This window comes from Mixophyes fleayi, chromosome 8 (genome assembly GCF_038048845.1).
Source record: "Mixophyes fleayi isolate aMixFle1 chromosome 8, aMixFle1.hap1, whole genome shotgun sequence".
Lineage (NCBI taxonomy): Eukaryota > Metazoa > Chordata > Amphibia > Anura > Limnodynastidae > Mixophyes > Mixophyes fleayi.
This window is the reverse complement of record NC_134409.1, coordinates 119,875,277-119,887,938: the sequence shown is the minus strand read 5'-3', so window position 1 is coordinate 119,887,938 and position 12,662 is coordinate 119,875,277.

The window sequence follows — 12,662 nt, the reverse complement described above, 5'->3', positions numbered from 1 at the left end:
CATATACTGTAGACAAGAAACAACGGGATTGTAAGAGTTTTCTGTCTTAGGCCAGGGATGTAACCTGGTTACACTTAAGCAGATGTTCATCTATGAGAGAAAAAATGGTCAGATGAATTTAGGAGAAAAGGGAATGGTCTTCTGAGAACCCACCACCTGGCACACATTGAGACTTTGAATAACTATCGCAGGATTTCTATACGTAAGACAACTACAAAAAACATCTGCCACTCAATATGTTCTTATGTATTTATACTCAATCATGAAACTATCTTTTTAGAAGTGCCATGCAAAATTGGGCTCCCATCGAAACAAAAATATTTTATTATATTTTTTAGATGATATATTCTTATATCATTAGAAGAATAAAGGGAAATTTAAGAACATGTTTTTAATTAAATAAAATAAAAAAAACTTTTTAGGCTACTGTTACGAGCCGCGGTGCTACTCACAGCCCCCGCGGCTCGCTTTCAGTGCCCTCCAGCGTCCTGGCCGTCACCTTGATGACCGGGACATCATTTACGGGTAGGACCCGACTGTTGCCAAGGCAACTGTCGGATGCTAAATCTCCTTGGCGCTACGTCCTGGCAAGGTAGGGAAGCCAGGCGCGCGCAGTATGCTCACCAGCCTGTGGGCTAATTAATAACAGTGTTGGCGGTAATTAGCAGGGGCTGTGGATAATTTCACAGCTAGGCTCTGATTGGCTGTGTCTTGTGTTTAAGGCAGGGAGGGCTTAGCCTCCCTGCCGGTTATAGCATTTTAGTCTTGTACTTGTGCTAACCTGCTCTGATACTCTGCTGGATTTCTGTTGTGACCTACTGCCTGTTTACTGGACCTTACCTGATTGCTCGTGACCTTGACCTCTGGCGTGTTTTCTGACTATTCTACCCTGCAAGTGAACCCTGTCCTTGGCTTTCGTCTGACCATCCATTACCATCTGTACTGTCTCCACTGGAAAGGCGGCTGCTATAGGTGAAGACCTCCGCCTATCAGTTCTGCATGTTCGTTATCTGACCAGACAGCCTAACAGCTACTTTTATTTTCACTCAATCCCTTTCATCATCATCGTCACCAGTTATATATATATAGCACCACTAATTCTGCAGCACAGTACAGAAAACACATTTACATCAATCCCTGCCCCATTGGAGCTTACAGTCTAAATTCCCTAACACACACACAGACTGAGAGAGACTAAGGTCAATTTGATAGCAGCCAATCAACCTACCAGTAAGCTTTTGGAGTGTGGAAGGAAACCTGAGCACCCGGAGGAAACCCACGCAAATACGGGGAGAATATACAAACTCCACACAGATAAGACCATGGTGAGGAATGAAACTCATGACCCCAGTGCTGTGAGGCAGAAATGCTAACCACTAAGCCACCATGCTGCCCTTTGCACAATGCATTCCATCTACAAACTGAGCTCTCTTCTCTCCATAGTTGTTAATCTATTGGCTTAGTATGAGAGTGCACTATTGTACTTTGCTAGTGTGGTTGGTGATGTGTGCACGCTGCAGACACGGGTTCCTCCACCTAGATATAGAAATAGATTATATTAATCTATCTGCAGCCCTGGAGCGCTGCTTGTTTTGGTTGCCTGGTCTTGTGTTTGTGCTGTGGTCCGTAGGGAATAGGTATGGTGGTGGGAGCATGGTCCGTAGATCTGCTTTGTTCCTTGTTTGCAGAGCTAGGCATAAGAGGGGTGATATTGTGAGTTGTATAGATAGTTTGTTGTCAGGGTTCAGAGAAGGTAGGTGACCTGAACAGTAGGCAGCATGCAGATGGTATACAGCAGTAGTAGTGTGGCAGATAGGAAGTGGTGGGTAGTGGATAGAAAGGGAATAAATGGTGTGATTAATAGAGGACAGGGTGAGATGCTAACTTAAACTGTAATAGGGAGATGTAGTAGTTTACTGTAGGTGAAGGCTGTTATGGTCAATAATAATCAAGTAGTGCATTAGATCTAATATTCAGTAAAGAACTGAATCAGGAAAAGTTATAGTTAAATAGCGGATAGATAGGGGTTAGGCCAAGTAATTACGAGGGAGTGGGTAGGAGAATAAAGGGGTATAGAGGAAAAATAAGTAGGCAATAGTAGATGTACAGGAAGAGTTAAATGTAAAAGAATGCTATATAGAAATATATTTCAGCTGGTGAATTTTTTTTATAACTCACTGAGTGATACAAAAGTAATTAAGAAAAAATCTTGTGTCCATTTGTAATTAGCTCCGTTAGTTATTCAAGTGTACAAACATCCCGATAATTTTGTCACCTCAACTTGTATTTTTACAGCGCAATGATTGGCGCAAAACAATCATATTTTATATGCACTGGGCTCTATTACTAATCAAGCTGTTCATTACTTCTAACTGATGCTTTTCTTAGAAACCCCAATATAAAATATATGGTCAATTTATTTATAGAAAAAAAAGATTTGTGTAAAGAAAAGTAAAGTGCTCCCAAACTGTTTAAGGTAAAGCAGTGATTGACAAATAAAATTGCAATTCTCTTTAGCAAATTGGGACATGGTGGCAGGTGACTATACACAGCATATTGTTGGTCACCTTGACGCAACGGTAGTATTGTGATGTGATAGTGCTACAGCTAAAGATAAGAATTTGTCACCAATCAATGAGCCTACATCTGTCATTGGAAAAAAGAGAAAATATGCTCAAACAACACAGTGTGCAAAAAAGCAATGCTGGTGCCAGAGAAAAAATAAAGCAAAGAAAAGCATTAACTAGCTTAACCACAGATACTGACGTGCTGGCACAAGCAATTGCATTTAACTCTGATGACGCCAACAGATGCTCCCTCCCTTTTTCTACTGGTGCAATTCTTATGTGAAGCAGTAGCCATACCAGTACAGGCATAATGGTGACTGCTAACCTTGCTTTTGTTCATCCTCTTCACCATCCTGAGGTGTTTGTGGAGTCTGCCCTTTCATACAATGGAGCTGCATAGATTGCATGCTACAGACATTGAGTTCTTCATGGAGCATCTTTTGGCAGTGTGAAATACGGTAAAGCCAAAGACAACCACATCTAAAGCAGATGCTGCAGGTATTGGATCCTGAACAACTGTGCTTAACTGAGACACTGTAGCACTAGATAAAACTGGATCTTTAACTTGCTCCCCAGCTCCCCCTTGCCGACTGATCTCTCAATTCCTTGATCACTTGGCTCCCTCCCTTTCTCTCCTCTGACCTTCTGTCCCTCATCTTGGGGGACTTTAATTTCCCTATAGGCAATCCTTCTGACTCTGCTGCTTCCAAATTTCTCTCCCTCTCCTCCTCCTTCCTTGGTCTCTCTCAATGGACCAGCTCTCGTTCCCACCGCGGTAGTGATCTGGTCTTTTCACACCTCAGTACGGTCTCCAACCTCATTAATTCACCTTTTCCTCTCTCTGACCACCATCTCCTTTCTTTTAGCATCTCCCCACCCCTCTAACCTTCCCCATGCCCTAAGGCTGCTCTCACCAGGCGTAACATTGACACCATTGATCCTACCATATTCTCCTCATCCTTGGTTTCACTCCTCTTCCCCATCATCACTCTTTCTTTCCCCTATGTGGCTTTCTATAATCACACCCTTACCAAAGCACTTGACTCTGTCGCTCCGGCTGTCACCATGAAGCTTTGTCGGTCCCCTCCTCAACCGTGGTACTCAAAACTTACTCGCTATCTTCAAAAATGCTCCTGCAGTGCAGAATGGCTCTGAAAAAAGTCATGCACTCATGCTGACTTCCTGCACTTCAAGTTCATACTTGCCTCTTAGAGTTCGGCCCTATCTCTCTAAATAATCCTTCAATAAGGTTCTCATTTCCTCCCAATCCTCCACATCCCTCATCTTTTTTGCCACAATCAACTCCCTCCTTTGCCCTCTCCCACTCCCCTCTCGCTTTTTGCTTTCGACTTTGCTATCCACATCATCTCCAAAATTGAGCCAATACGTCATGACATCTCCTCCCAGTTGTCTCTTCTTTCCCCACCCTCTCCCCCTCCCTAACCACTTTGTCCTCCCTCCCACCCTCCTCTGTGGATGCTCGCTCCTTTCCCTCCTCACCACTTGCTAGCCCACCCTCCTTGTCTTCCTAAACTTTGGTACCTGCAGATGAAATCTGCACCCTTCTCTCCTCCTCACCCTCCTCCACCTCCTCACTTGACCCCATATTCTCCCACTTCCTCCGCTCCCTATCTCTTGAGGCCTGCTACCACCGTGCCCACCTCCTGAACCTATCCCTCTCTTCTGGAACCCTCTCCTCCTCCTTTAAACATGCCAATATTCAAGAAATGATCCCTTGACCCTGCATCTCTCTCTAATTACTACACTATTTCCCTCCTTCCTTTTGCCTCAAAACTTCTGTCTACAACCGTCTTACCTCCTTTCTCTTTTCTTACTCACTCCTTGACCCACTCCAATGCGGTTTTCGCAATCTCCATTCCCTCACTATGGTCATTAATGACCTTCGCTTCTCTAAGTCCAAGGACACTTTTGCCTTCTTATCCTTCTTGACCTCTCTGCTGCATTTGATACCGTTGACCACTCCCTCCTTTTGTAAATTCTGAAATCTATAGGCCTCTGTAACGATGTCTCTGTTTTTTTTTCTTACCACACCAACCGCTCCTTCTCAGTCTCTGCACATGACTCCACATCTCCCTGCTCTTCCCTTATCTGTCGGAGTCCCCTGCTTTTCTATCCCTACACTTTAGCCCTACACTTCCTCCCTTGGTGCCCCCAAATGCTCCTTTGGCCTCAAGTACCATCTCTATGCTGATGATACCCAAATCTATCTTTCATCCCCTGATCTCTCCCCTTCCCTTATGTCTTGTGTCTCTTGCTGTCTCTCGGCCATCTCATCTTGCATTTCCCAGCATTTTCTTAAACTTAATATCACTAAGACTGAACTAAGTGTAATCCCCCCTTCCAGGGGTCGCCCACCTTTTCCCCTATATACTTCTGTTAATAACATTACCCTAATTTCAATCCCTCAAATCTATTGCTTTGGGGTCATCCTCGACTCCTCCTTCTCCTTCAACCCTCACATTCTGCCACTCTCAAAATCCTGCTACTTCTACCTGTGGTATATATGCAAGATTTGGCCCTTTCTCACCACAGAAGCTACCAAAACTCTTATTCACTCTCTTGTAACCTCTCGCTCTGAGTACTGTAACCTCCTTCTCTCTGGCCTTCCTGGCTCTCACCTTGTCCCTCTAAAGTAAATCCTCAATGCTGCTGCCTGCCTAATCTGCTAAAGACTGCTGCCTCACTACTTCACTGATCACACCTTCCCATTCCTGCCTCCAGGACGTTGCCCAGACTTCTCCTCAGCTGTGGAATGATCTCCTATGCTTCATCAGGTTAGCTCTACTCTCAAAGGCTTCAAGCGTGCCCTTAAGACTCATTTCTTTATTCAAGTCTATCAGCCCTTCTCCTAACTTCCTTGTCCCGGCATTCACCCTTAGTCTGTATCACCCTATTTGTGTCTCCCCTTTCCTTTAGGATGTTAGCTCTAATGAGCAGGGAAGTCTTTCCTTGTAGTAATGTAATAATAATAATAATAACCAACCCACCCTCACTAACAATGAGAGACCTCAAATTTACTTTCTTATAAAATAATAAATAATTAGGACAAGAAACGAAATAATCTACTACTGTAAACAAACCACACTAGGCCTGAGTCATTAAGGAGAGAAAAGCAAAAAAAGGAGTAACTTTGCACCTGGGCAAAACCATATTGCATTGGTGGGGGAGGTAAATTTAAAATGTGGGGACAGATTTATAGTTGGGATAGGGTATGTCCTAGGTCAACTTTAATTTTCAGTGTAACATTAAAGTTATCAAGTATTTGTGTGCTACATTACAAAAAAGCCAATATTTTCTTTATGTGCAAAATGATAAACTAGTTTGCATCGCTTGCATTGTAACATGGTTTGTCCCGGATCAAATTTACTCCTTTTATTGTCTTGCTCTACTTAATGACTCAGACCCACTGTTCTTCCAATATCACACATAAACATATCCATAAATATATATATATATATATATATATATATATATATATATATTATACAGCAAATAAATCTGAAAATGAATGCATTTTGAAATATTCTAATTCACATAAATTAATATGTCTAATATGTAATTATGTTAACCCAGGTAACAAAAGTGATTATGAAGAGTGTTCAGGATGTCAACATTATTTCAAGTGTAATGGTATTATAATTATTAACTGTCTGAAATATAGGTTACGTGGTAATGGAAAAAATAATTTCTATTGGGAATATCCATATACAGCTATATCTAGAGTGACATTAAGTATAATTACATTTTGTGTTGCTTGGTGCAATTTCTAATACTCAGAGAGCTAAGGTTGAGAATTCATTGTGACCCATTTTGCTCCTGAGGTGCTCCGTGTGAGGTGTAGAGCATGGATCAGAAATCAAAGGACTTTACTGTTAACCAAGGGAGAACTCCCCAGTTGCTATGATTACATGCATTGGAAATCTAAACATATAAGCAGCCAAGTCATATTTACAGAAAATATAAGTCAAGAAATGAAATATTAATGGTAACTCTCCCATAATAAGCAGGCTGCAAACCTGTAAATTGTCTACTTTGTATAGCCTTATAGTACAATTAACATTCTTATTTGTTTGCAAAAGTATAATAAATGTGCAGAAGCAGATGGTAAATGAGTAACCATCTAAATACACCAAAGACATCTGATTTTAATAGAGCTTTAACAGGTATTTATTTTAACACCGAGGTGATATTTCTGTTTCTGGAACCACTTTAAGGCAACTAGGGGCCTGATTCATTAAGGATCTTAACTTAAGAAACTTTTTATTTAAGTCTCCTGGACAAAACCATGTTACAATGCAAGGGGTGCAAATTAGTATTCTGTTTTGCACATAAATTAAAAACTGGTTGTTTTTTCATGTAGCACACAAATACTTGATAGCTTTTTGTGCACTGAAATTTAAAGTTGATATTTGTGTGCTACATGAAAAAACAGTCAGTATTTAACTTATGTGCAAAACAGAATACTAATTTGTACCCCTTTCATTGTAACATGGTTTTGTCCAGGAATCTTAAATAAGAAGTTTCTTGAGTTAAGATCCTTAATGAATCAGGCCCTAGAGCAGTAGTAAAGATCACAGGCATGAATATTTCCCGGGCATAATTTATAGGAAAAGATAACAGGGAAAAAACTTTAAAAAAAAATCATATTTTGCTAATATGTGGTGGTATGAACCATTGGCACAATACAAACCCAGTTTTATTACTAAAATAATTTTTTGTTGTATTAGACAGCAGTAGCCACAGTAGGCACGTAACAGTACATGGAAATGTATATATATATATATATATATATATATATATATATATTGTGACAGTCACTGGAAGGAGGCTAAAAAGCAGAGGTATGTGTCCAAGGTTTCCAGCATTGTCTACATTAAAACACCAGGGAGAATGTGTAGATGTATGGGTAAACCTTCCCACAGGGTATTTCACAGCGCTAACAAAACATGGTAAGGGTCCCGGGTGTCATATATGGAGAAAGAGAAGGGTGGGCTCCATACATAAGGCCCAGTCCAGGTCTTCTGATCTGCCAGTCTCTAAACAGAATGATCAGGAGTTGCACGCACCTGTGAGGTGCCTGCTAAAATGCAGCTAGAATATGCAAACACTCTCTCAACCCGGGGAGGAGGCCAGATGGCTCCTGAGAGACTCTGCTCTGGTGAGCAATAAGATGTTGAGTGTGTGTTTGGACACAAGGTCCAACACCTGAGAGAGGGTGTCACTAAAATGTATTAGCTAGTAGCCAGACGACTAGGATTTGGTTTATGTTTTGTTTGCAAGCTGGTGAATAAACTAACTGTGGCTTTTAACCTGAAACCTCTGGACTTGTGTGGTTTACTGCTGCTATTCGTCGCCATCTTCCCCAGGAGATAATGTCTATTCCCCTGATGGTTTATGGTTTATTAAACTATTCTCCTTACAGAGCGTCCCCAGCAGTGCAGTGAATAAATTAAGTGACATCACTGAGGGGGTGGGTTATTTAAAGCACCGCTCTGACTGATTATACTTTGTAAAGAGGGTGGTTCCAGGGATAAAAGTAATACACTGCTCCCCTTTGTCTATAAACACTAACCCACCCCCATGAATACCACAAATATGGTTAATTTCTCTCGAGCTCACAGAAGAAGATCTGTTGGTGACAGAAGTCATATTGGTACTCTCATGTGAAGCCATTCTATGTACACCCAGCACACACCTCTATTTGACATGTGCAATGCTATGAAAAATGGGACTTTAAAATGGGGCATATTTTACTACCAAACTGTAAAAAAACAAAACATTTCTCAAAAATGTCACCCCTCAAAGACACACCATTGTCACAATAGCTTTCTAACAAAACAAACCCATAGTCTTAATATGTCCTGTACACTGAGTTATGATTTCAGCAAAAAACGTGAAAAACTGTGTTTTTTTTGCAAAATGGGTAGTAGAAAAAAACAAAGAGATGATCAACTTTAGATTATTCCTAACTTGACATATTTTATTTATTTTTAAAGAAATTTGGCATGCAGCATCCATAGACGATTCTTCACTGGTGTGCCAAATTTAAGCTTAATAGGTAAAATATATTTTAAGACATAGCCCCTCAAACACCATGCCCCCTCTCACAAAATTAACAATGCGGAATGCGATTTATTAGAGTCAACCTTAATATAAGGGCACGACTGTGCCTTATAATATATTATACTTTTATACAAAAACATACTGAACTTAGTTTGCTTTCAAGGGCTTTGTTGTTAGTGCTTCCACTGCCAAATAAACCACAGAGACATGAAAACAATAGTTGAAATGCAATCTAAGTTAAGTTGAGAAACCTAATTTGGCTACTTAGGGATGCAATAAGTTCCTTGCTCACAATTCTAACAGAGAACTGAGAATTATTTTTATCTCTGCACAACATCAACAGATTTACTGACAAAAAAACCGAAGGCAGCTAGAGAAAATAAATTGCATTAAAGTATTGCAAGTCTAGAACTGAATTCCTAAATATAGTCAGACTTTAAATGACTGCAAATAGGAAAAGAATTGTGTTTACAGTGCTGGAGAATCATTTATATCATTTTGGAAAAAAATATTTTTAAAGAAAAGACAAAGTGAAGAGGAAATGTTATATTGATCATGGTGGAAAACTGTAAGAAAATTATCTGACAGTCAGTAAAATAAAAAAAAGATCAGATTTGAACTTGTCAGTAAAGCTGGGTACACACTACACAGTTTTCATCCAATAATCGGCTAAATCAGCCGACATACGACCGCTCATTCAAAAGTCGGGTCAGTGTGTGCAGTGACACGATGGTCGAAAGTCTGCCCAAATGGACGATTGTCGCCTCATTTGGTTGGTCGTACCGTTTAATATTTTCGTTCCAATTTCGTTTCTGTTGTGTAGTGTGTATAAACTTCCGACCGATCCACAACAGTGAGTACGAAATTACAGTCATTGCTCACAACAACATGGCTGTAAAAAGTGGCAAAAGGGACGTCCGCTCTTCCCTTTATCGTCCTAAACAAGGCTAGTGTGTATGCAGTCCATGGACCGAGCGATTGGACCATCGATCACATGTAAAATCGCTCGGCATAAAAAGTTGGTCGAAATTTCTGGAGTGTGTACCCAGCTTTAGGAAAAAGTCATAAATTATTGATCAAATGGTTTCTGTCACCCCTTTATTTACAAACCCTAATCCCTCTTTGTAGTTGCTTTTTTACTTTCAGTTCTAGACAAAAGTAGACGTAACATATTATTGTGTCATTAAATAATGCTGGTTGTATTTTTTAAAAATACAATTGTTAGTAATACATATTTTCAAGGGATGGAAACTCCGTTATTGAAAAATAAGATCAGTATTTCTAGACTTTATGCATACCTAATTACAATATGACTTTTACACAATACCTATTTCAAGCCGTTTCTTTTAGAAACATATCTCAAAGCCCATCCATTTTCACTAATTACTCTTCTGTTAAATGATTGTTCAATTTAGGACTGAGTTCAATAAGTTAAACAATTATACTTAATTTTACTTTCTTTTGTTCGGGCTTTCCTTTTGATCCAACGGTTCCCCCAATCACCAGAAGAGTCCAGGGACTCCATTGAATAAAGACTTGTTAAAGGTTACAAGTGTTAAAAATGGAAAGGAACATTTGTAATTTAATTTTCATTCCTCCCCCTACAGTTACAGGATTAATTGTTATTTTTGTAATCTACTAGAAAATATACTGAATAGACCTTCTCCCTTTTTTCGCTTATAATACTTATAATACCACTTTTCCTTGTCAAAATGGTAAGAAGGGACTGTTGAATAGAGGGGCATGTTTATATATTGTGCACTATTTATACATGAGGACAAATTCATTTACTATACCTTAGGCCGTGACATTTCAATATACAGGCCTGCTTAAGAACATAGTCTTACTTTCCTAATGGATATTTTTAACTTCAAGCAATGAGAGATTATGAAAGCCATGATGTCATGGGAAAATGTAACTGTGAAAATTAGGACTGTTGTGAAAATTGGGATTGTTAGTGGTTGTGCATTGATCACTGTGTATCATAATCATTTATTTATATAGCGCCACTGATTCCGCAGCGCTGTACAGAGAACTCATTCACATCAGTCCCTGCCCCATTGGAGCTTACAGTCTAAATTGCCTAACATACACACACAGACAGAGAGAGAGACTAGGGTCAATTTTGATAGCAGCCAATTAGCCTACTAGTATGTTATTTGGAGTGTGGAAGGAAACCGGAGCACCCGGAGGAAATCCACGCAGAAAATGCAAACTCCACACAGTTAAGGCCATGGTGGGGAATTGAACTCATGACCCCAGCACTGTGAGGCAGAAGTGCTAACCACTTAGCCACCGTAGGTATGTAACATTATCTGCTATTTAGGACACTTGAGCTGAAATTATATAGGCCCCAACTTGTGTTTATCAGTTGAACAGACTGTAGAAGAAATACTGAGGCGAGAATGTCAAAACGCTAAAAGGTTTGACGAACGAATAAATGCTCCTCTGCAATGTTTCTCCTCCTCTACCGGCTGCTTGGTTGCTCGGTTACAAAACAAGATTGTAGCATCTCTGCAGTGCATTCTAACAATAATAAATACATAGTTATTGCAAATACAATTAAATAATTGGAAATTTATTAATTAATGTAATGTAAACCACAGCCTTATAGACTGGAAGTTTGTAGATCCGATATCTTTCCTCTTTCAGCCAGGCAGGGTAAAAAAAAGTGGTGTACTGTACAATGTAAGGCGTGCCTTTAGGTATCTACCATTACTAAAATAATTAAGATTAGAGTGATAATGGTAACTGTGTACTCTAGAACCTTTGACTCTTTGTTCTTTGTTTTTTTTTCAAACAACCTGTCATTTTAAATTTAATTTATTAATATAGCCTTGTTAATGCAGCAGCAAAATATTATTTAAGCAAATATTATATACAATACATTTATGATAGTTATCAGAAAGCAAAAAAAGCTATTCAGTCAATAAGACCACTTGCTGAACTATTATTATAAATATTGTATATTACTAAGATTAAAATCTTCTGGCATTGTGTGTGTCAGTGGCAAAGTAAAACACATTTGTTGAAGACAGTAAATTGTTCATTTCAATCCAATTCATTACAAACGGGAAACTGCTCAAATCAATATTGTGTAGCAGATGTGGGAGAGCAGCAAGTGGCAAAAAGTGTGCGGGAGAACAGAACAACATGTAGAGAGGGCACTCAGCGGAACACACACAAAGCAAGCAAGCACAAAATGATATCTAAAATAAATGTATGATAATCTGAGAAAACAAAAGTAGAGAACAGAAAAGCAAATAAACAATATTGTGTGCTAGTGGTTGATTTGCAAAATAATACAATACTGTAGACCTACTTAACCTCACTCTTAGTGCATTAATCTGGCGTGGTGACAGCTAGTACAAAAGAATATTAAATTGTCATTTGACTTATTTAGTTGTGACACTGCAGTACATGGCCCTACATCTGCTGTCATGGATCAGTCTATTGATAAGGCACATCCCAGTACTGGTACTAGCAAGAAAACTACTTTAACTAGTAAACAAGGTCATGTAAGAAGAAAGTCTCAGATATGACCCTCCAGAAATGCTTTATGATCTCACCTAAAACTACAGTTCTTTCAAGCATTAAGGAAAAGCATAATGATAAGATTAATGATTGTGATGACTTTCAGGGGAAACAATGTCACATATGTCACCTATTGGCAAGGAAAAGCTCAGACCATGGGCACTTTTTCTAATACTAGTCCCTTTACTGAACACATTAGAATGTACAGTGCAAATTTGAGTGCCCACCGTGGTCATGCTTTTTCTGTAACTTTTCATGCATGACTTTCTATATCTAACTATATGTCTGTCACCTCCTATAAAAGCACATAAATGAATCAGAAGATATCAAGAACTAGAAGATTGCTGAATTCTTAGCAGAACCTACTTTATGCAAAATCAGAAGCACATAAGACACAGACACAGGAACCATGAAGCTAGCGTATATCACTATCACTGGCAATGGGTGCTGGACTAGTGAGAGCTTAAAATATGCAGC